At 38.6% G+C, this 20,668-nt stretch overlaps 1 protein-coding gene across 2 annotated transcripts in view; it reads left to right on the top strand.

The window, feature by feature from the left end:
* Positions 1 to 20,668, top strand: part of GRIN3A (glutamate ionotropic receptor NMDA type subunit 3A) — a 161,096-nt gene that overhangs the window by 19,526 nt on the left and 120,902 nt on the right. The window lies entirely within an intron of this gene.

Below are 20,668 nucleotides of genomic sequence, written 5' to 3'. Positions count from 1 at the left end.
GGGATCTATGTCTTGTGGGGTGTATTTTCTATACCCGTGTATATCTCAGCATGTCTTCATTATTTTTCTTACAAATTAAAGATTGACAAGGTGTAAAATTCTTTCCCAAATTCAGTTTGATTTCCCTTTATTGTTTTTGAGCATTTAATGTGGCAGAAATGAGACACCCATGATATTTCTATTTATCCCTTTGAAGTTTACTTTTTTTTTCTTTTCTTCCCAAATGCTTGACAGTTTTTCTATTAAAACATTTTGACAGATGTGTCTAGGCACAGCTCATTTTTATTGAGCTTGCTCAAAATGAGGTGAGTCCATGAAGCTGAGTATTTTTTAAACAAAATTTTTCTTCAGATTTGTCTTTGATCAGTCCTTCTGTTCCTGTGGTTCTGGTTTCTTTCTTAAGTACACCACAATTCTTAAAGTTATTCCCCACATTTAGGTGACCAAACAGTTTTTATCCAAGTCAGGACAATTTTTAAAGTGAAAAGGGGAGCAGTCCATGAGTACATGGGACAGTAGACGTAAAACAGGAGCCGTCTGAGTACAGACGGAGACACGCAGCCGCCCTGACCCTTCTTTCTATTATTCACAGATCTGGGTGCTCTTGTTCTCTGTCCTGAAAGACTTTCTAAGTTTGTCTCCTGCGTCCCTACCTCACTACTTTGCAGTGTGTATTATGCTTGTATGCTTCTCAGGCATATTTGCAATCTATTATTGAATTTTCCATTTCCCTGTTTCTTTCCATGTAACACAATTCTTTTTCATTAGATCCTATTATTGTTCATCTCAACATGTTCTCTGCCTGTGAATCACTCATATTTCATAAAAGTCATGTTATCTTGTTTATTGTTTAAATGTTGGTGTCATTGTGGGTTTTTCCCAATTTTCTGTTGGCCTCTAAAATAAATCATTTTCTGAATGTCTTTCCTTTCCTTTGCCTGTTCTACAACATTTGTATAGGGCCCAGGTTTTGTTTGTTTGTTTGTTTGTTTGTTTGTTTGTTTATGGGGTATGTGGAGGAGTTCTTATTCTAGAATAATAAGAAATCTCTTTGAAGCCTCTGTTTACCAACAAACAGGCAGCTTAGATTACTAATTGCCTTATTTTGAATTCACTGGTGTTCTCGCTGAATCTCCTTCTAATAAATACAGCTGGACACGAAGTCGTTCTGCACATAGCCTCCAAATCCAAGTCTTCAGCTGTCACCAAGCATGCCGCACTACTCTGCTGTACCAAGCTGGAATCTGCTTCTCCTCTGCTGTGTTGCTTTCTGATAATATGAACCAGTAGCTCTTAATCAGTCCGTCAGCCTAGGCAGCCTTTTCAAGATACACACCTGGGCTCCATCCTAGACCTCCTGGCTCAGAATCTTAGGAGATGTAGGCTTGTATAGGTAAGATTTCCCAGGTGTTTCTGTTGTTCCCACTTGGCTGAGAATCACTGATTTGAACCCAAAGTTTGATAAACTGATCTCTACTGAATGAAGGATTTGAAAAACAAAAAAATGCTGCTATGGGTTTGCATGTCTACTGGGGTGACTTCTGATTCTGCTACCTTCTAAGATGCTTTTCTTGAGAAATTAAACCTCTCCCATACACACTCCTCTTGGAGATGCAGTTTTTATCTACATTTAGGAATAAAAATACTAATCAGAGGAGTGAAGTGATTGAATGTTATTCTGACTACTTCAAGAAGCAGAACCCATCAGTAGAAGGACCATGGTGCCGCTTCTGAATGAAGCGTCAGGAAGAAAGGGATGATAGTCACAGGAGTGAAAAGCCAGAGGACCCAGATTGACTGAGTTTAAATCCCAACCCTGCCACTTACTAGCTAAGTGTTACTGGTAGACCACTTAACCCTCTCATGTCTTAGTTTCTTCATCTATAAGATATGGATAATAGGATCTATTTCACCTAGTTTTAAGGAGGATTAAATGAAATAACTTACAGAAAAAAAATTTTAAATGCCTGATATATATTACATATTCAAGAAATATTAGCTACTTTTAGTTCCAGGCACAATTATCAACATTATATATCTTCCTCTGATACTACCAGCTTGCAGTTTGTGCACTACCCTTCCATTCTAGCAATAAATTGATTGTGAGTAAAAGTTTTTTTCGGGTTGTGGGCTTTCATATTTTATGTCTCGTTTGATACTTCAGTGGGAAGTTGTAGAATGCTGCATCAGATCAGTTCCTGAGTTTTATTGGAATTTTATGGATAAGTCCTTGCATGGTGATCCATCACTGTAATTTCAGTTTGAACAGGCAATCAATCATTTCATTTCCATCCATGCCTTCATGCTGCTTCCTACTGGCTGCCTTGTCTACCTCATCTCTTGTTCCGCCTCATTCTGTGACTTCACAGCAGTAACGGTTTGAAACATGCTAGCACTGGCTAAGCTAGTGAAGTCCAGAAAGGGAGTAGTTTTGTGTGGTTCACAAGACCCCCAAGGGTGATAGTCACTAGGAAGGAAGTTTAGCTCAAAACCAAGGTCTTTCTAAGCTGTCCAAGTGATTCTATAGACTGTAAAATAGTAAATGTGTTAGTGAGTGCCACTCAGGAAGTAGAAACCACACCAGATATAAGGAGAGAAAATTTAATATAGTGAATAATTAACTAGGTACAAAGTGGTCCGTCAGATAACTGGAAGGATTTTAAGAAAACTGTATGGTGTGAAGACGGCAAATTCTGGAAGCAGTTACCACCCCTAGAACTGAGGATCATTAGGAAGAGGCTGGAATATTAACACTTAGGAGCTTAGAGGAAAAGCTCCGTGAGGTCGAAACTCACATATCTGAGAAAAAGGAGCATGGTTCAGCTGGCGATGGTGTCTCTGAGCTCCATAAACGTGCTCGGATCCAGTCTGCTCACTAACAGGATAAAGTGGTTCTGCAAGTGCTGGAAACATTGCTCAGGATTTAGCTGTTTTCCTGGAAAAAAACCACTGACGGGATAAGAAGCATTGCTGGGGTGATGCTTAAAGGAACCTCAAACAAAAAACCCACAGGAAGCAAACAGAAAGCAGACCGGAGGAACCAAGTCCTTCCTCTTCCTTCAGCTCTGCAGTCTCCCCGACAGTGGCCTTCACTGCCAAAGCTCACCATGCCCACCCCGCCCCCAGCCCCGCCCCACAAAACAGGAATGTGGTTTGTAGACTACTAGCCCCAGCATCCCAAAGCAGAGAAGAGCAAAGTGGGTTTGGAGTTGACAGACAATAGCCATATCTGAGACTCAAGGTATGAAAAAATAGAAACAATGATTGCTGGCATTCATTGCACCATTACTATGCACTAGGCATCATGTATCATCGCATTTCATTCTTATTAAATCTTCTCTTGTAGCTAATATATTTATCCTCATATTACTGTGAGAAGATTAGAGGTTACTTGCTTAAGGTCACTCAACTAGTCAGAGGCACAGCCAGGAATCAAGTTCAATCTTTGGAGCTCCAAAGCCTCTATACAACACGCCTCCTATAATGGGTGGCAGTGGTGGTATGGTTTCTTCTAACTCTGAAATGCATTTATGAGTAATTAATGTCTCTTTGCTCAACAGTGTTTGATTTTGTTTTATTACCAATGAAATTATTATTTCACAACACTTAATTTAGTATGTTGGGCATGTGTGCCTAACAGCTGAGAGCTGTGGAGACTGGGCAATTTTCCAGTTCATCTGAACTAAACAGATAGTTGAATCAGACACTATGAAATTTAGAAGAAAATATATTAATGTGAATTATTTGCTTTGGCTATCTACTTTGTCTTTCAGATGGCCTAGGGCAATGCTTGGTTGCCAATTGGCTTTATGCCACATAATGTCAGTGTAATTGTTTGGCAAAATTCCTCCTATGGGTACCTCATCACTAGAGGTTAACTCTCCTCAGTAGCTTCTTCGTTAGGAAAGCAACTTGGATTTGTACAATTCTGCCATAAATAGAAATCTCTGAGTTACAAGCTGGATCTATGGAACAGGGTTGAAATTGGAAAGTATCAGCTTACTGCAGATCTCTAGACTAGAAATCTCTATTTAGATAATAAATTATTGCTCTTGAGAGTAGATCCAGGGCATTAATCGTTGCCAAACCTTAATCTACCCACTGATATCTGCAAAAGATTCCTAAAATTTGCACATATTTTGACATTCTCCATGCAACAATAAATTTTTGTCTTAATTTGTATTTATTCTTGAGACCCCCAAAAATAACAAGCATTCTCTGACATAGAAAATTTGGTTGGATAAAATAGACAAACTTCATTGCCCATATTCAATATGTCTAAATGTTTCTAATAAAATAATGTTGGGGAGGGAAAAAGAATTCATTGAACATCAAGAGATGAAAGTTATCTTTTCTAAGTTTTTGCTCTTTAATAAAATACTTTACTTTAAAAAAAAGAAAGAAAATTTGGTTGGAATACACACTCACTATTATTCATCATTCAAGATTTTTTGATAGTTGAGACCTAGATCATTAATTATCTTAACTGCTTAGTTTCCATTCACCCACCCCAATTCTGCCTAGACTCCCAATTGTCACTTATCTATGCACACCAAACCATTTTTTAAAGCAACTCTACTGATATTGCCAATACACAAAGTCTAACCTCTTTATAGTTCCTTCCTCCAGCCTCCCAAATTACTGGGATTCATTCAGAGTTCTCTAAAACAAAGGATTTCCATGAAAAACAATTTAAAAGAGTAATGGTAAAAGAGACGCAATGTATATACAGTAAGTTTAAATTTGGGAGGTTTAAACAACACTTTTTAAAGGCCATTTACATCCTCATATTATAGATATAATAGATCATAAAAAATACTATTTCTACATTGTCTAATGGACTGTTTTATAACTAAAAGAGGAATAAGTACAGTATGAAGTTGTAATAAAGTGTCTCATTTCCTTTACATCCTGCATATAGGCCATGAACCTTTTTGTATCTGTATAATACAAACAGTAACTCTCATTTGATGAGGATTTTACCATTTACAAAGTAATTTAGTTCACATAACCTTAGGTACACATAGCAATCTACAACAACTCTAGGAGGAAGGTATTACTCCCCCAAGTTACAAACGAAGTAATAAAGAAACTGAGCCTCAGATACAGTTTTACTGAACAAGTAGTAAAATGAAATTTTCTGATGTTTAGTCCAGCCATCTGTTATCTAAATCCCTGCAGATTCAGAGATTATTCTTCCTAGATAGTGAGAGTGTGAGCTGCTCTGGTACCAACCTCAGAATGTAAAGGTCCTGACTCCTCTCCTAAGACTTGAATCACAGGCTCCACTGCCTAAACAAAACTAGGGATAATCTACCAAAGATCCCAATAGCAGAAAGTTGTACTCTATTTCAATAAATGATAGATTTTTTTAAAGCTGCCTCTAGATTTCCCCTTTGGCATCTGAAAATGTTATCATCATCTGAAGCTGTTGAGATGAATAAATAATGAATCTTGTTGTTGTTGTTGTTTTGGTCTGGAAAAGATTGTTAGAATTTTCTGAAATGTATTTGACCTTGAATACATATTAACATATTTACTATCAGCTTCCTTTACTCACAGCTGGCCTCTAGCAATTTTAAGCAATCCATCTTCTGAGGAAGAATAGGTTTCAAAAGAAAAAAATACAAATTGCAGCCAAGGATATGGGTGGGAAAATATGAACGGGCTGTTGGAAGAGTGAGTGTATTGCCAGGGGTCATGGGAGCATTTGAAATGGCCTGTGTGTTAGGATCACTTTGAATCCTTTTCAGAGGTTTTTGGAAACATTTACAGCAGTTACAAATTTAATTTTGGGCTTTCTACTATTATGTGAGATTCATGAAATATATTCTATATCCATGTTGTGAATTTACTGCAGAATTTTTTGTGTGAGTCCACATAGTTACTGTGAGGACTTTTAATAAATGTCTGGGAGACATTAGTGGAGACAATATACTTTTGGAGCCAGAGGCTCACTGATCCTGTATGAAAATGCCAGGCTAGCCTTAGAAATCATTATTCCATTATTTCTGAAGATTTCTGCTTTGAACAGATATTAAATTTAATTCTATGTCTCTAAAACAAAATGGTTTATTCATTATTAATTATAATTATATAAATAGAACCTTATCATGCCAGGTGTCATAGAGATCATTCCTAGGTCAATTAATATCTATCTATGACCTTGAGCTCATTGTTGGGGGTAGGGGACTAGGCAGCAATACCCCATCTCTCCTTTCATGCTGAGCGTTCTACTCCTACGATGGCTTAGCAATACTAAGTTCCTAGTTACATAGTTCCCCAGTGCCAATGGGACAAAATATGCTTCAATTGGCTCTATGTATAAAACCATCACACAAATCACATTATCTTGTTTGAAAAAATATTAAAAAGGCATGTGATGCTAGACTCTCTATCATTGGACATTCCATTCCCCATAATAAATAATATTAGATCCCTGAAAAAATCATAAAATTCAATTAGCTATACAAGTCCTAAAATGAGATTGCATTAGTCACTTAGTCATCTATTTATTAACTACTATTAGCACCCAATCACTGGCAGCATGGCCTCAGGACACTTTAGACTGAAAAATATTTTATTCTCATCCGAGAACTCATTTTAGAGTCTTTATCCAAATGGCAAAATGCATGATTCTGTTTTTATTTAAGTCTGTTACACATGCAGCACCTCCCAGGACTGCCCCCTCCCACTTTTCTGCATTGAGAAACTCCCTCTTGTCCTCACCTGATAATCAGCAAGATGCAACTGGTTGCCATTAAGGGGAAAGTCTTGCCAAAGAACTATCAAAAGAGAAGTATGTGCAACTTATCATTTTTTCTCCTTTCCACTGTCCTCCTCATCAGAAACATTAAACATGAAGAAGGGAAGGACATTACCCTTTCCCAGAAGCTTCATGCATTCCAAGAGGGAAGGAAAAGCTCACTATCTGCTAATTTCAGATCATTAGGATGGCTAGTCCGTCATGGTTAGAAATGAAGACAATTGCCTTGATATTACCTTAAAACTGTATGCCTATTATGCAGTGTTAGAAATGTTTCCTTGAACTTGAGAGATAAACATGTTAGTAATTATTTTACTTCTTAATTAGATGACTCCCATCTATATCTATTTCAAATTTCTGGCAGCTGCCAATCAGTGATATTTTCAAAGCATATAGAGAAGGTATCACCAGGGCAACCATAGGCGAGGTCTCTCTTGATTGTGTCAAATATATGCAGGACCAGACAATAAAGAAGCCATAAAGTAGAGCAAATGGATGTATGTAGGATTTGGGTTTGAATTTTATGATTTTATCTTATCAGGCATAAACAATTACTGCTGATAAGAATTAAGCTAGCCAGTGTGTACCTAGTTCAGTTCATTAATGATTACCATGGACAGCGCTCTAAAGACATTTCTGCTTATACAGTTACAACCCTGGGGCTGTTTGTGGACCGTTGTGCATAATGCTATACTCCATAAGACGAAACATACTGCTGGGAAATTTTGCACGGCATTTTTAACATATTATTTCCACAGCTGACGTTTCAACATCATGATTGTTTATTCTCCTGGGAAATGCTGGCATCTTGCAAATTTTAGTGTCTGTTGAATAATTGCCAGTGGGATGTCTCTTGTTTCTCATTTGCTGATTTAGTCACCTGCCTCATTACAAATCTGTAGTTTCTTTTCTGAAATCTGTGAGTTTCATCTGCAAGTTTTTTTTTAAAAAAAGATCAGTCCTCTTGGACTTGGTCATTTGGCAATACATTCTTTTTCCTTCCTTCTCTTGGTCTCCCCTGTGTGCTGTGTTTTATATTTTTAGATAGGGATTTGGGTGAAGAATGAAATATGTGACCAAGGAATAAACTGAAGCTTCCTGGTCTCTCTGGGAACTAGATGAACTGTTGCTCCAAAGGAACCTATGATGATCATTATCAGCACATTCTTATGCTTTGGTGCATTGCCCCATGGGCAGGGAAGGATGTTTTCCTAATAATGTGTCATAAATTAAATATTATAATGTCATTTCTTCCAGTGGCCTGATTATATAATCTGATTTTCTTAAATACTTCCTCTCCAAATTGTGGCTTTATCTACAAGTGGCTAGAATGTGTCACAAAAGAATGGTAGTTAATATTGTTCACTTCTTAGGGCTATTATTAAAGGTACCATATTCATCCTGAATTGACATTTATCCTGAGACATATCATGGCCACCCAGAGAGTTTTTTATGTGCACCTGAGCCATATTTATTTGTTCTAACTCTGAATTATGCTAAACAATAGCAGAGATTGATTATATTGTAGGAAAGTGGAATGGTCAGGGAAAAAATTAACTACCAAATTGTCAATGAGGAGTGTCTGTATTCCTTTGAGAAGAAAGTTCTAGTATTATGTGGGGCAGAACTAGGTTGGAGGGACTGAAGTAAAAATTAATTCAATCCTTCCCATTTCATTTCTAATATCTCTTCCCTAAAAAAAAATCTTCCCTGATCCCCAGACTAGGTCACTCTGAAATATACTTTCTTTATACTCTTTACCTTAGTTAGGTTCATAGAAATATCATTACAATTATGAACTTACTTGAAATGATACCTCTCATTTTTTTTAACAAGTCTTATGAGGGAGTAAAATGTAATGATTAAAAGTATGTCTTATTTGAGCTCAACTTTGAATCCCATCTTGGCTTCTTACCAGTTGTGTGGCCTTCCCATGGAGAGTGGGGATGTTCATAATTCCTACAACACAGAGCATTGTTGTAAAGATTAAATGAGTTAGTCATGTAAAACAGTTAAGACACTGCCTAGAACACAGTAAGCATTCACCCAATAATCACTACCTATCATTGATTTTTATTTTATTAATATGTACCTCTCCCTTATAAGACTCTAGCCTCTATGGAGACAGATGACATGTGTTTTGTTCACTCTCGTCGCATTCCCAATATGTGTTACAGTGTCCAGCATGTAATAGCATGACACAAATATTTTCTGAATGAAATATGTTGTCTAGAAACATGAGCTAGTTACTCTGAAAGTGAATATGACCTCGAACACCAAAGGATTAAATTGGGCCTCTCTGTAACATTGCATGAACTTATTATGAATGAACTAGCTAGCCCTATTCTATCAAAATATACTATTTGAGAATATTTTAGGAAACATGATTTGATCTACTGTTATCCAATTTTTCAGTAAAGGGCTGTGTCACAATGAGTTATTTTATAATAGCTAAACTGTCTCATTGTTTTAAGACAATAGGCAAAACTGTGAACTGTTTGAATGTGATGATAATAGTTTTAATGCTCAGTAAACACAATCACTTGCTGTTATTGTGCTCCTATTAAAAGAAACCCTTAGCTTTTTGTTTAACTTGTTTAAAAGCAGAGAAAGCTAGAGATGGAGCCACAATGGAGGTGAATGTTTAGATGAAGAAACTTAGGGGCCCAAGCACATCAAGATCAAGACAGAGACAGAATTGCAAGTGGCAAAAGAAGTACCCAGGAGGCTTGGGTGGAACCTGAGATGGAACAGGAAGACAGATGTCACCACAAAATGATTGTCGCATATGTCTTATCAGTAAAAACAAAGAGCTTTCGAAGTTTTCAGTAGAAGGATAAATTTTAATATGTGATTGAGAGGCATCATGAGTCCGTGAGTCAGTCAGCCAAACAACACCATCAAGCATTCATCTAGGGCCTGAGAGTGTAGTTAGAATCAACTGTCTGGACCCTCTTGACACTTCCATGTTAGTAGTGAGAAAATATTCAACAAACAAATAAGATCATTTTCCTATTGATCAATGCTCTGAAGAATATAAAATTGTTCTATGAAGAAAATGATGAATTTCATGCTGGTTGATGCAGTGGGGAAGCTGCTAATGTTCAGTGGAAAGCCCAGAAATGTGAGCTGAGGTATAATCAGTCATCTGGGGGGAGAGCATCCCCACTTTGCATGAGGAAGAAGGGCAGCAAGTACAAGGTTGGAGCATAAAGGCTTTGAGACCACACAGGTGAAATGAGAGAGCAGGGCCAGACCACCGAGGGCATAAGGTAAAAAGCTCACATTTCGCTTTCATGCCCAGGAAAGCTGTTAAAGTCTTATAAGCAAAGGAATGAGGTGGATTTAGATTTTCTTTAAAGATCACTCTGACTGCTTTGTGTAAAACTGACTGCCAGCCAGGCACTGTGGAGGCAGGGAGACTACTAGTGAGGAGCTGTCACATTAGTCCAGGTGACAGAGCTCCATCTAGAGCTCACTCTAGAGGCAGTGAGATGATGAAAGTGATTGAGTTGTGGACATATTTTGGAGTGAATTGGACTTACAAATGGACTAATGAGTGATGTGCAGGGGAAAAAAGGGATTAAAAGCTGATGTCTTAGTCTTTGGTCTGAGCAGTTGAGGTGAATGATGACTTGGGGAGGGCTTTAAGGGAAGTGGATTTGGTGGGAGTATCTGGAGTTGGGGGTAAGAGGAAAGAACACAGTGAATCTTTCTGGACTTGTTAAGTTTCAGATGCCTAACGGGAATCCAAAAGGAGATATCAAGGAAGCAGTTGAATATGTAAGGCCCAGGTTAGAGATAAAGGGGGTGGGGGTATTTAAATTTAGTAGGCTGGAGTGTAGAGGAGAAAAGGAAAGGCAAGGACAGAGCCCTGGGACACCTGGAATTTAGAAAAAGACACCCTGAGAAGAAGCAACTGGTGAGACAGAAAGAAAACAAGATGTATGGATTGAGAAACATGGAGGATTAAGTATTTCAAGAGGAAATAACAAGTGTGTCAAATGGTGTTTAGAGGTTGAGTCACAGGTAGAATGAAAATCTACCTTTAGTTTCAGTGGTATTTGGTCATTGATTGCTGTAATGAAAGTTGTTATGGTAAGTTTGAAATCCTAATTAGATAAGAAAAATGGAAAAAGATGAAGTGCAAGCTTTAAGCATCGATAAATCTTCAGACTTAGACTGAAGAAAATGAGTAAAATTTGGAATAGGAGCTGGAGGAGGAAAGTGACTGATGTCAAGGACATTTGTAAGCTGGTCGGAGGTCTCAGGGTAGAGAAATTGCTGAAGCAAATTCCAGAACAAGGTCACTAAGGAGATGAGAGAGGGGAATGAATAAACTCCCCATCATTTCTATGACCCAAAGTTGCTAGACCCTTCAGGAACTAATCCTCAGGCCACCTCACTTCAGTTTGTAGCAGTCCACACTTTATTTCCTTGAGAAAGTTAAGCATCTTCACTCTTCCACCATATACACTGTGGTAAACTCGACCAATTCAGGGCAAGAAGAGGTTTACACTGAGTTTAGTTGTCCATGTTTCCCTCTCCCCATCCTCCATGCCGTATAGAGCTGTGTCTCTGAATTCAAATGAACAGAAGCCTAATTTCTTTGTTATGCAAAACATAAGATGCTTTCTTAGTAACAATAGAGGCATAGTAATAATAGATCTGTTATTTTCAAGTTTTAAAATCCTGATAAAACTTCTATCATCTTCCTTTATCTCTTCTCTCCATAGTCTATATACCCTTAACATAGTCTTGTTTAACTCCTGTTATTTCCATTTACTTTGTTAGAATACTGTTCTAGGTTGGTTGCCGAGATTCCAATTATTTCTCTGGTTGTACAACGGTACCTCACTTTTAGGTATCAGATAAGTAACTGAAAGTTTGCTTCCGTATTGATACCTCTTTATATTGAATCATATTTTAAATGCATCAGTGTTGAGCTTTCAAATAAATTCGATTATGAATAATTTATGAAGCACAATAAATGTTTCCCCACAACCATCTTGAGTGTAAAGAAAGCAGCTGACACGCCCTGAGTTTGTGCAGATCATGATTCACTTGTGTTTCTAAACAGTGCCTCAGGTGCAGATGCGTTTGACGGCTCTGTCAGTCCTCCCAGCGTTCAGGTGCCAGTGTTTTGATTGACATCGGAGAAGATCCATGTCTTCTTAGGAGGATAAGGTTTTATGGGAATGCAGATAATAATTACTCGTGCCTCTGGAGGGAAACTGTGTTGGTGAAATAGGAATGAAAATGGTCCATACAAAATAGACACACATCTCAGCTAAAGGTCAGGCTTCTCTGTCTAAATCTAAACTGTACAATACCATTTATTCATTCAACCCACAACTCTTCACTGTGAGTTTCCTGTTTTCAGGGCACCATTATATGGAATTTGAATATAAAAGACAAACATGTCTAGCCCCAAATAGTCCAGGAAGGAGAGAGAGGAGCAAGCCCATGACGACTGTGCCGTGTAGAAATGACTGGTAGATCTACGGAGTGTGGTGGAGCTGCAGTTCAAAGCAAGGCAAATAATAGAATTTGAGGGCGAGGCAGGTGAAGAATGTTGACCTGGAGAAGAGAATCCTGAGCGCAGCCCGGAAAGATGTCTGGGAGTTAGTGATGTAACGATGGGAGTAAAGAGAAAATGACCGACCTATGGATGTGGAGAACAAGAGAGCTGGAGCACTTCTGTAATTCCAAATATTTTGGAACAGCTTGCAAGATAAAAAGAAAACTAAGATGTGCTTAGGCAATTGAATAATCAGGACAAGATGACAGCACTGCCCTGTACCAATGGAGATCAGCATGAGGGCTGGGATGCAGAGAGATGTAGCAGTCTGCTCTGATGGATCCTGCATGACCTGGAAAGGGAGGCAAGAGATGGGGTATGGCACTCCCCAGGATCAGCCAGGGCACAGACAGAAAGGAGAGAGAAAGTTATCCATAGTGAATTTAGTATTTTGAGATGCTGGCTTATGTTATAAAGGCTGGGATATCAATTCTCTTTTTTTCTTTCTGGAAATAATGAAGACTTCTCGAGGTCCCTGTTCTCTCTATGGGTACATGCTCCCTGGACTTAGAAAACATAATGATGATCATTGGAGGTTTTTCCCATCTTAAAGCCTAAATGCTTTTGGCATGATATGCAAGAGTTTCAAAGGAAATAATGCCAACAGAGGCTATGTAATGCTAACAGAATGAATTTATATGAACAGTAAATAATTCCAGAAAGAGATCACTCCAGGGTTCATACATTAAATCAGACAGAAACCCAGAAAACTCATCTGATTTGATTAGATTTGTTTTACCTAAAATATTAGTAATTAGTGTTACAGTGTTCTCAAGACATGATGTGATTGTATGTGCTTGTCACAGTAGAGAAGAAAAATTAATGAATTAATAAATTAGTGCATTTTTTATACACCTCTATCATAAAGGGCAATTACTTGTGGCTTAAGGATGACAGAGAGATAGTCGAGTGTACAAATTGGACAGAACCTGAATCTTTCCTTTAAAATTCAGGAATAAAACACAAGTAGGTATTACTAAATATTAAAATTTAGTCCTATTCTCTAAAGATCATGTGAAGACAGGCCACCTCAATTAAGCAAATTATTAACCTGTCTTATGGAAGGAGAAATGCCTTTAACTTACCCCATAATTCATGGCATTCCATAAACTACATAAGAATTTGGATTAGGTGAGCTTTCAGGTCCCTTTCAAACCAAATACTAAAATCCTAAATGCACCAATTGGCTTTTGGTGAATCATTCAAACTTGATATTTCCATCCTATTTGATTATTATTTGATTATTGAATGGATATGGGCAAAGTTTTGACAAGGGAGTTTACAACAGGGCCAGATTCAATCCACATCTTAAATTTGAAAACTAGCCAACTAGGTCTTTTTTATTTCCTAGTCAGTGATAATACTCACATACACCGGCCTGGAAGAACACAGACCTGTGCATTCGGAATTCATTATCCTGGACCTGAGATCACCGGAACTGCTTACAGAGCCTTTAAGTTTGATCACTAATTCATGAGAAAGTGCTGCCTCTGGGACCAGAGACTTTAAGAACTAAAATGAATATTTCCAGTGCTTTCTCACTTTGAACCAGGATTTGAAAGGTACAAAGAATTAATTATGTTAATGTGCACCTAGTAATGCAAATGAAATAAATGTCATGGCAGCAAAGCATAATCATAATTAGTAGATCGCAAGTTTTGAAATAAGGTGTTAATACAGAAATGAACTGAGATGCTGTTTAATGGCATGCTAATACTATTTCTAGTATGTATGCTGCTGAGGTGACCACATAATACTATTTCTAGTGTGAAATTTGTCAGTGGCAGGTATCAAACAATAAATCGATAAATTTATTAAAATGAGTTCATGAAATTTTTCAAATTTCCAAATGAAATAACAAGCCATTATGCAATTAAACTGATTTTACAATTTTAAATTAATATTAAAACCATATTATATCACTATTAGTTGAACCACATTTGAATGTATAAAACATGCACTTGTATCAATAGAAAAATGGCTTATGGAATGGAGGAAAAAAGTTTATGTCAACTGTAGTGTTAGTTCTAAAGGGTATTTAAAAAGAAATAATCAGCATATAGCTGAGGTTTCATCGTTAATGTAATAAGGCAAATTAATATATGACATAAGCCATCTCTTAATAATGGTTTTAAGCTGCAATGACATAGTCAAATTTCCAAAGGAAATTCAACTTGCATGCTAGACAGTTTAATTATCTGGTGCACATTTCAGTAGTTCCTGGCCATGCTGTGAACTCACTTGTCAAAAATATAAAAATATTTTTTCTTTTAATATATTTTATTGATTATGCTATTACAGTTGTCCCATTTTCCCCCTTCACTCCCCTCCGCCCTGTACACCCTCTCCCACCCACATCCCCCCTTTAGTTCATGTCCATGTGTCATACTTATAAGTTCTTTAGCTTCTACATTTTTCATACTATTCTTACCCTCCCCCTATTTTCAACCTACCATCTATGCTACTTATTCTCTGTACCTTTTCCCTCCTCTCTCCTCCTCCCACTCCCCTGTTGCTAACCCTCCATGTGATCTCCATTTCTGTGGTTCTGTTCCTGTTCTAGTTTGCTTAGTTTCTTTCGGTTTTGCTTTAGGTGTGGTTGTTAATAATTGTGAGTTTGCTGTCCTTTTACTATACGTGTTTTTTTATCTTCTTTTCTTAGATATGTCCCTTTAACATTTCATAAAATAAGGGCTTGGTGATGATGAACTCCTTTAACTTGACCTTATCTGAGAAGCACTTTATCTGCCCTTCCATTCTAAATGAAAGCTTTGCTGGATAGACCAATCTGGGATATAGGTCCTTGTCTTCCATGACTTGGAATACTTCTTTCCAGCCCCTTCTTGCTTGTAAGGTCTCTTTTGAGAAATCAGCTGACAGTCTGATGGGAACTCCTTTGTAGGTTACTGTCCCCTTATCTCTTGCTGCTTCTAGGATTCTCTCCTTCATTTTTACCTTGGCTAATGTAATTATGATGTGCCTTGGTGTATTTCTTCTTGGGTCCAACTTCTTTGGGACTCTCTGAGCTTCCTAGACTTCCTGGAAGTCTATTTCCTTTGCCAGAATGGGGAAGTTCTCCTTTATTATTTGTTCAAATACGTGCTCAATCTGTTGCTTTTCCTCTTCCCCTTCTGGTACCCCTATAATTCAGATGTTGGAACGTTTAAAGATGTCCTGGAGGTTCCTAAGCTTCTCCTCTTTTTTTTTGAATTCTTATTTCTCCATTCTTTCCTGTTTGGTTGTTTCTTTCTTCCTTCTGGTCCACTCTATTGTTTTGAGTCCCAGTTCCCTTCCCATCACTATTGGTTCCCTGTGCATTTTCCTTCATTTCTTTTATCGTAACCTACAGTTGTTCGTCTAATTTTCGACCAGAATCAACCAATTCTGTGAGCTTCCTGGTCACCAGTGTTTTGAACTGTGCATCTGATAGGTTGGCTATCTCTCGGTCGCTTAAAAGGATGAGTTCTGGGGCATTGATTTGTTCTTCTGTTTGAGTCATCTCTCTTTTTTTGCGGGGGAGGGGTCTGGTCGCTCCTGTTACTGTGAGGGGCGGAGCCTTAGGTGTTCAACAGGGCTGGGCACCCCAGTCGCTAGATTGTGACATTGTATGTGGGGGCAGAGTCAAGAGAGAACAATGGAAGTTGCTCCGTTCTCTGTGGGACCTCAGTCCCTTCTCTGGGGTCCTGGGTTGCATGCTCTGCCCTGCTCCACAACCGCCACCTCACTGGGTCTGCCAGCTGCCACATGTGTACTCAGGGTCCACCCGCTGCGATCTTGCGTGCCCCAGATGCCTTTTGCACCCAACTGTCTCTGCTCTCCACACCGCGATCCACTCCTGGCTGCTCGTCTGCACCCCTCCTACCAGTCTGGATGAATGGGTCTATTTCAACTTCTTGGCTGTCCAACTTCCATTCAGATAAATTTTCTATCAGTTCTGGATGTTATTCTGCCTCTAAATTGTTGTTGTTCCAATCTTGGTTGTGCATGGAGATGCGGTGCATCCACCTATGCCTCCATCTTGGCCAGAAGTGAAAAAAAATATAAAAATATTTTGAAAGAAAATATGCTGGTTTGTCACCAAGAGTGTCTATAACAGTAATTTGAATACTTTGATAAGTTTTAATTAACTGGTAAATCATCTGCTTGCTGATACATATAAATATGTAGGTTCATTCAGGTATTACTTAATTTGACCAAAACCTGAGTGGTAATATAAAAACTAAAATCATTCTTATTGTTTCTAACACTTTATTTATTTAGAGAGAGGGGAAGGGAGAGAGAAAAAGGGAGACAGAAACATCAATGTGTGGTTGCCTCTCGTGCACCCCCTGCTGGGGACCTGGCCTGCAACCCAGGCACATGCCCTGACTGGGAATTGAACTGGTAACCTTTTGATTTGCAGGCCGGCACTCAACCCACTGAGCCACACCAGCCAGGGCAGAACTAAAATCATTCTTAAGCCAACATCTTTATTCTAAAAGGTCTGAAAATATGACAAATAATCTTGTCCTCCTTAGTATGAAGATGAAAAAGTTGGCATGGAATTTGAAAATTATTTCTAACTTTAATATTCTACTTCCAAAATGGCTCCTTTACTTCCTTTATCTAGGTTGCTCATCCTGCCACCTGCTACTGTCCAGGAAATACATATTTCAGATGCACTGTACCTTTCATTTTTGTAGTGCTCTCTATTTCATAAAGCACTGTCACATGTATAACATCATGTGGTCCCCACACTGCCCTGAAGTCATTGGTTGATTATTAATTGCTATTCTCTTGTCACAGATAAATAAATAGAAGTCAGGTTTCCCAAAACAGTCCTGATTTCAGATCCAGTCCAGAGCCTCCTTGATACTGCTAAAGCTGACTCATTTGCTTATCGGATTGTTTTTGATGTGTTTTACTCTTATATTAGATAAAATTGTGACATGAGAGTCATATTATTTTCTTAGTTTAAAGTATGTTAATAGGAGCTTCAAGGAGGTGATAAAAATAGGCACAATGGCACAATAAAAAGGGACAGCAGAGAGCCTGATACCATGACAAGAAAGAGAGAAAATACACTTTTGAAAGAGGCTTAAGAGCTCCAGTGTCACCAGAATCCCAGCTCCCCTTGGTTCTACATGGAACTGGCTGGTTCCATGTCCCTGAACACATCATAGTCCTGCATCCAGGCACTGTGGTTGGTGATGACATCAGAATGTTGTGGGTCATCGGGGAAGGATCATTACAGCAGCTCACAGAACTGTGATAATATTACTAACACCTATAATAATAATATCAATAATAATAACCTATTATTTACTAAGTACTTACTACATGTCAGCCATGTGATGAAGCCTCCTTTCCCAATCATCCATGGTCCCTTGACCTTCACCTGCAGACTTGGTCTTGCCCCAGTAGCCAGCGCTTGTCCAAAATGTGGGCAAGAATGCTATAAAAATATTTGCCTCATAATCTAAAATTCAAAAAACCAAACCACCATTTCTTTTAGTCTGGCTGAAATTTCAGGCCCCACTTCTTGTGATAGTCTACTTGCCCTATCCCTAAACTATTTCCCCAGTATATATTCTGGTGCTGGTAATAATACCCTCTAGATTTTAAACTCCATGAAAGAAAAGACCTTATTGGTCTTATTCACTACTGTGGCCTCAGTAGTCAGTATCTAATGCCTGGCACAAAATAGGTACTCAAAACAAGAATTCAACCAGTTTGTTCAATAAATTGAATATACCAGTCTAGCCCTTACACTTCAATTCTCTTAGTGTAACATTCCTAATATCATCATCATCATCATCATTATCATTATCATTATTAGCTACCACTTGCTTTATATACAAATTTGCCAATGCTTTATATACATTCTGTTATTTAATCCTCACAAACCTTGCAAGGCAGCTAGCATCAGTTTCATTGCTCAGAAGAGGAAATTAAGCTCCATGAAGCTAAGTGATTTTCACAGAGCCTGTCACACACAACTGGTAAACAGCAGAACCACAATTCAAACAAAGATCTGAGTCCACATAGCATCACCACATCCCCTCCTCCGGGCTCTCCTGGGAATTGCAGTGACCTTCTGAACCCCAGACCAATGTTTTGAATGTTATTGCTTTCTGATAGTCTTTCCTGATGTCAGATGCCCACATTTCCAATGCCTCTTTGATTCTGCTTCACCCTTTCCTGTGTTGGGACATTTTGCCTTTGCTGCCTCTCTCTTAAGCACCATATAACTACATGTCTTCAGTAGCCACACCCCTTGATCAAAGCCCTCTCTTCACCAAGTATACCAGTGATCATTTTTATCACCACAGTTGCACCTAGCTAGGTATATCTTGTATGTGTGGGCTGGGAGAACAGGGTTCAAAGAGTGAGTGGCGGCGAAAGGCTTTCAAGGTTGCCGAGGGTCACCAAGAGTAGGTATAAACATTCAGTACAAAAGGCAGAAGTGGGATGGAATACAGATGAACCCGTTGAGTATTAATTAATAGGTGGGACTAGAATGGGAAAGATGTAGATCAAAAGCACAGTGTAGGAAGCTTGAGTGATTTTTACAAACTGACCTGCCATGCCACTTGACTTCTGTTTTTGGAAACCAGCCTGGGGAAAAGAAGGATTGAGTTGGTTCAAAGGAGACCACATGCTTGCTTCTGCTATTCTGCCTGAAGACATGCATCTCTGTATCTATGGCCTGTCTGATACTAGGCTTTCAACATATGTCTTTTTGGATAAGTGAATCAGCCTTTTATTTTTTGGGAGACAGTGTTAGACATGCCAATATTTCCTCCTGAGACTGGACTGGTCTCCCACTGTCTGCTGTATTCCAGGGGGCGAGACCAGCCTTCCTGATGCTGCTGCAGTGAAATACAGCCCACCCAGCATGACTGGCAATATTACGCCAACTGCACCATGCATCCACCATGCTGCCTTCTAAAGTATCTTTTGCATTTTACTACTCTACTATGTATTGTTTTATACATGTATCACTGAAAATCCTGAGGAATATGTCCTAAGATCTTTGTTGACAACCCCAAACATATTGGTTGAACACCATTATGGATAGCTTTGACCATGAAATTCAGTAGCGTCTAAAGGACAAACTGAAGTGCATTTTCCCAAACTTTCTTATTCTACCAAACACAAAATGGATGTCATTGATTGTACAACTGAACCTCTTTGTTAAATTAAATTGCTGTTAATGAAGAAATGCAAGTCTTTTGCTTCCCCCAAATTTGCTGTAAATGGGAGGATGAATGAAGAAAAAGGGTGGGAAGCCAGGTGCACTCTGGGTAGCAGGCTGGGCCCCCTCACTGTCTCCCATGTGCCAGCCACATGGTGCATGTCGTTCTTACCCATGCCAGGAGACATCCTAAAAGTGACTTGATTCCATGGGCCTTTAGGATTACTTGCAAATAACTGGAACTATAAATATTAAATGTACACATGTCAAGGCTTTCCTTTACACATTGCTCATATCATGTGGAGGGAGAAGTACAGACTACTGGTCAAAGCACAGGCTTTCAAGTCCTACAAATGTGGCTTTTGGATCCAGGCTTCCTTTCTTAGTAACTATGCAACCATGAGAAAATTACTCATTCCTTCCGAGCCTCAGTTTGGTCATCTGTTAAAGGAGGCTGATCATTGTAGTCACCTAAGGAGGCCACTGTGAGGATAAGATAAAGAAATCTGCATAGAGCACTTGGGGCATGGGTAGCTATTATTAGTTTTTAATTTGTATTATTAAATTACAATATCTGGGCAAGGCCTGTGCATTATATTTGGCTGAATCCTTAATGCAACCTTAATGCAACTGTTTAAAAAACTGTTAATTTATTTAAAAGCCTGGGCTTCTAAAGGAATAAGCTTTAATTTTCAGCAAAAAATACTTCTATATCATACAGGTCAAATGATGTGAGATAATGAGAAACAGAAAACCTGCGGCCTCTTTGGCTGAGCAGAAGCGATAGCAGCACAGAAAGTAGGCTCTGAGCCCCTCAAACACTTTAAATAACCAGCAGACATACAAAAGGAAGGGGATTTCGTTCCTGTTTGAAAGGAGTGTAAATATTTTGCTCACTTGAACTTTCTGAGCTTTGGCCTAGAAGGCACATCTAAATGGGTTTGCTTGCCAGGAAAGAGCTAAGAGAATTTCATCTTTCCTCCACTCTTTACGCAAACCTGGTTTCATTACCTCTTTTCTTCTGCCAAAGGAATATCTCAAAGCACTCTGGCAAGCTCATCGCTGCAGCCAATCCTGTTTTTGAAACTTTTACTGATCCAGAAAATAGCTTAATCTGTGCTCTCAGGGAGAACAAAGATTGATG

Source organism: Phyllostomus hastatus, unplaced genomic scaffold (genome assembly GCF_019186645.2).
Source record: "Phyllostomus hastatus isolate PE091 unplaced genomic scaffold, TTU_PhHast_1.1 phas_contig_34, whole genome shotgun sequence".
Classification (NCBI taxonomy): Eukaryota; Metazoa; Chordata; class Mammalia; order Chiroptera; family Phyllostomidae; genus Phyllostomus; species Phyllostomus hastatus.
This window is presented reverse-complemented; position numbering and strand designations above follow the sequence as displayed.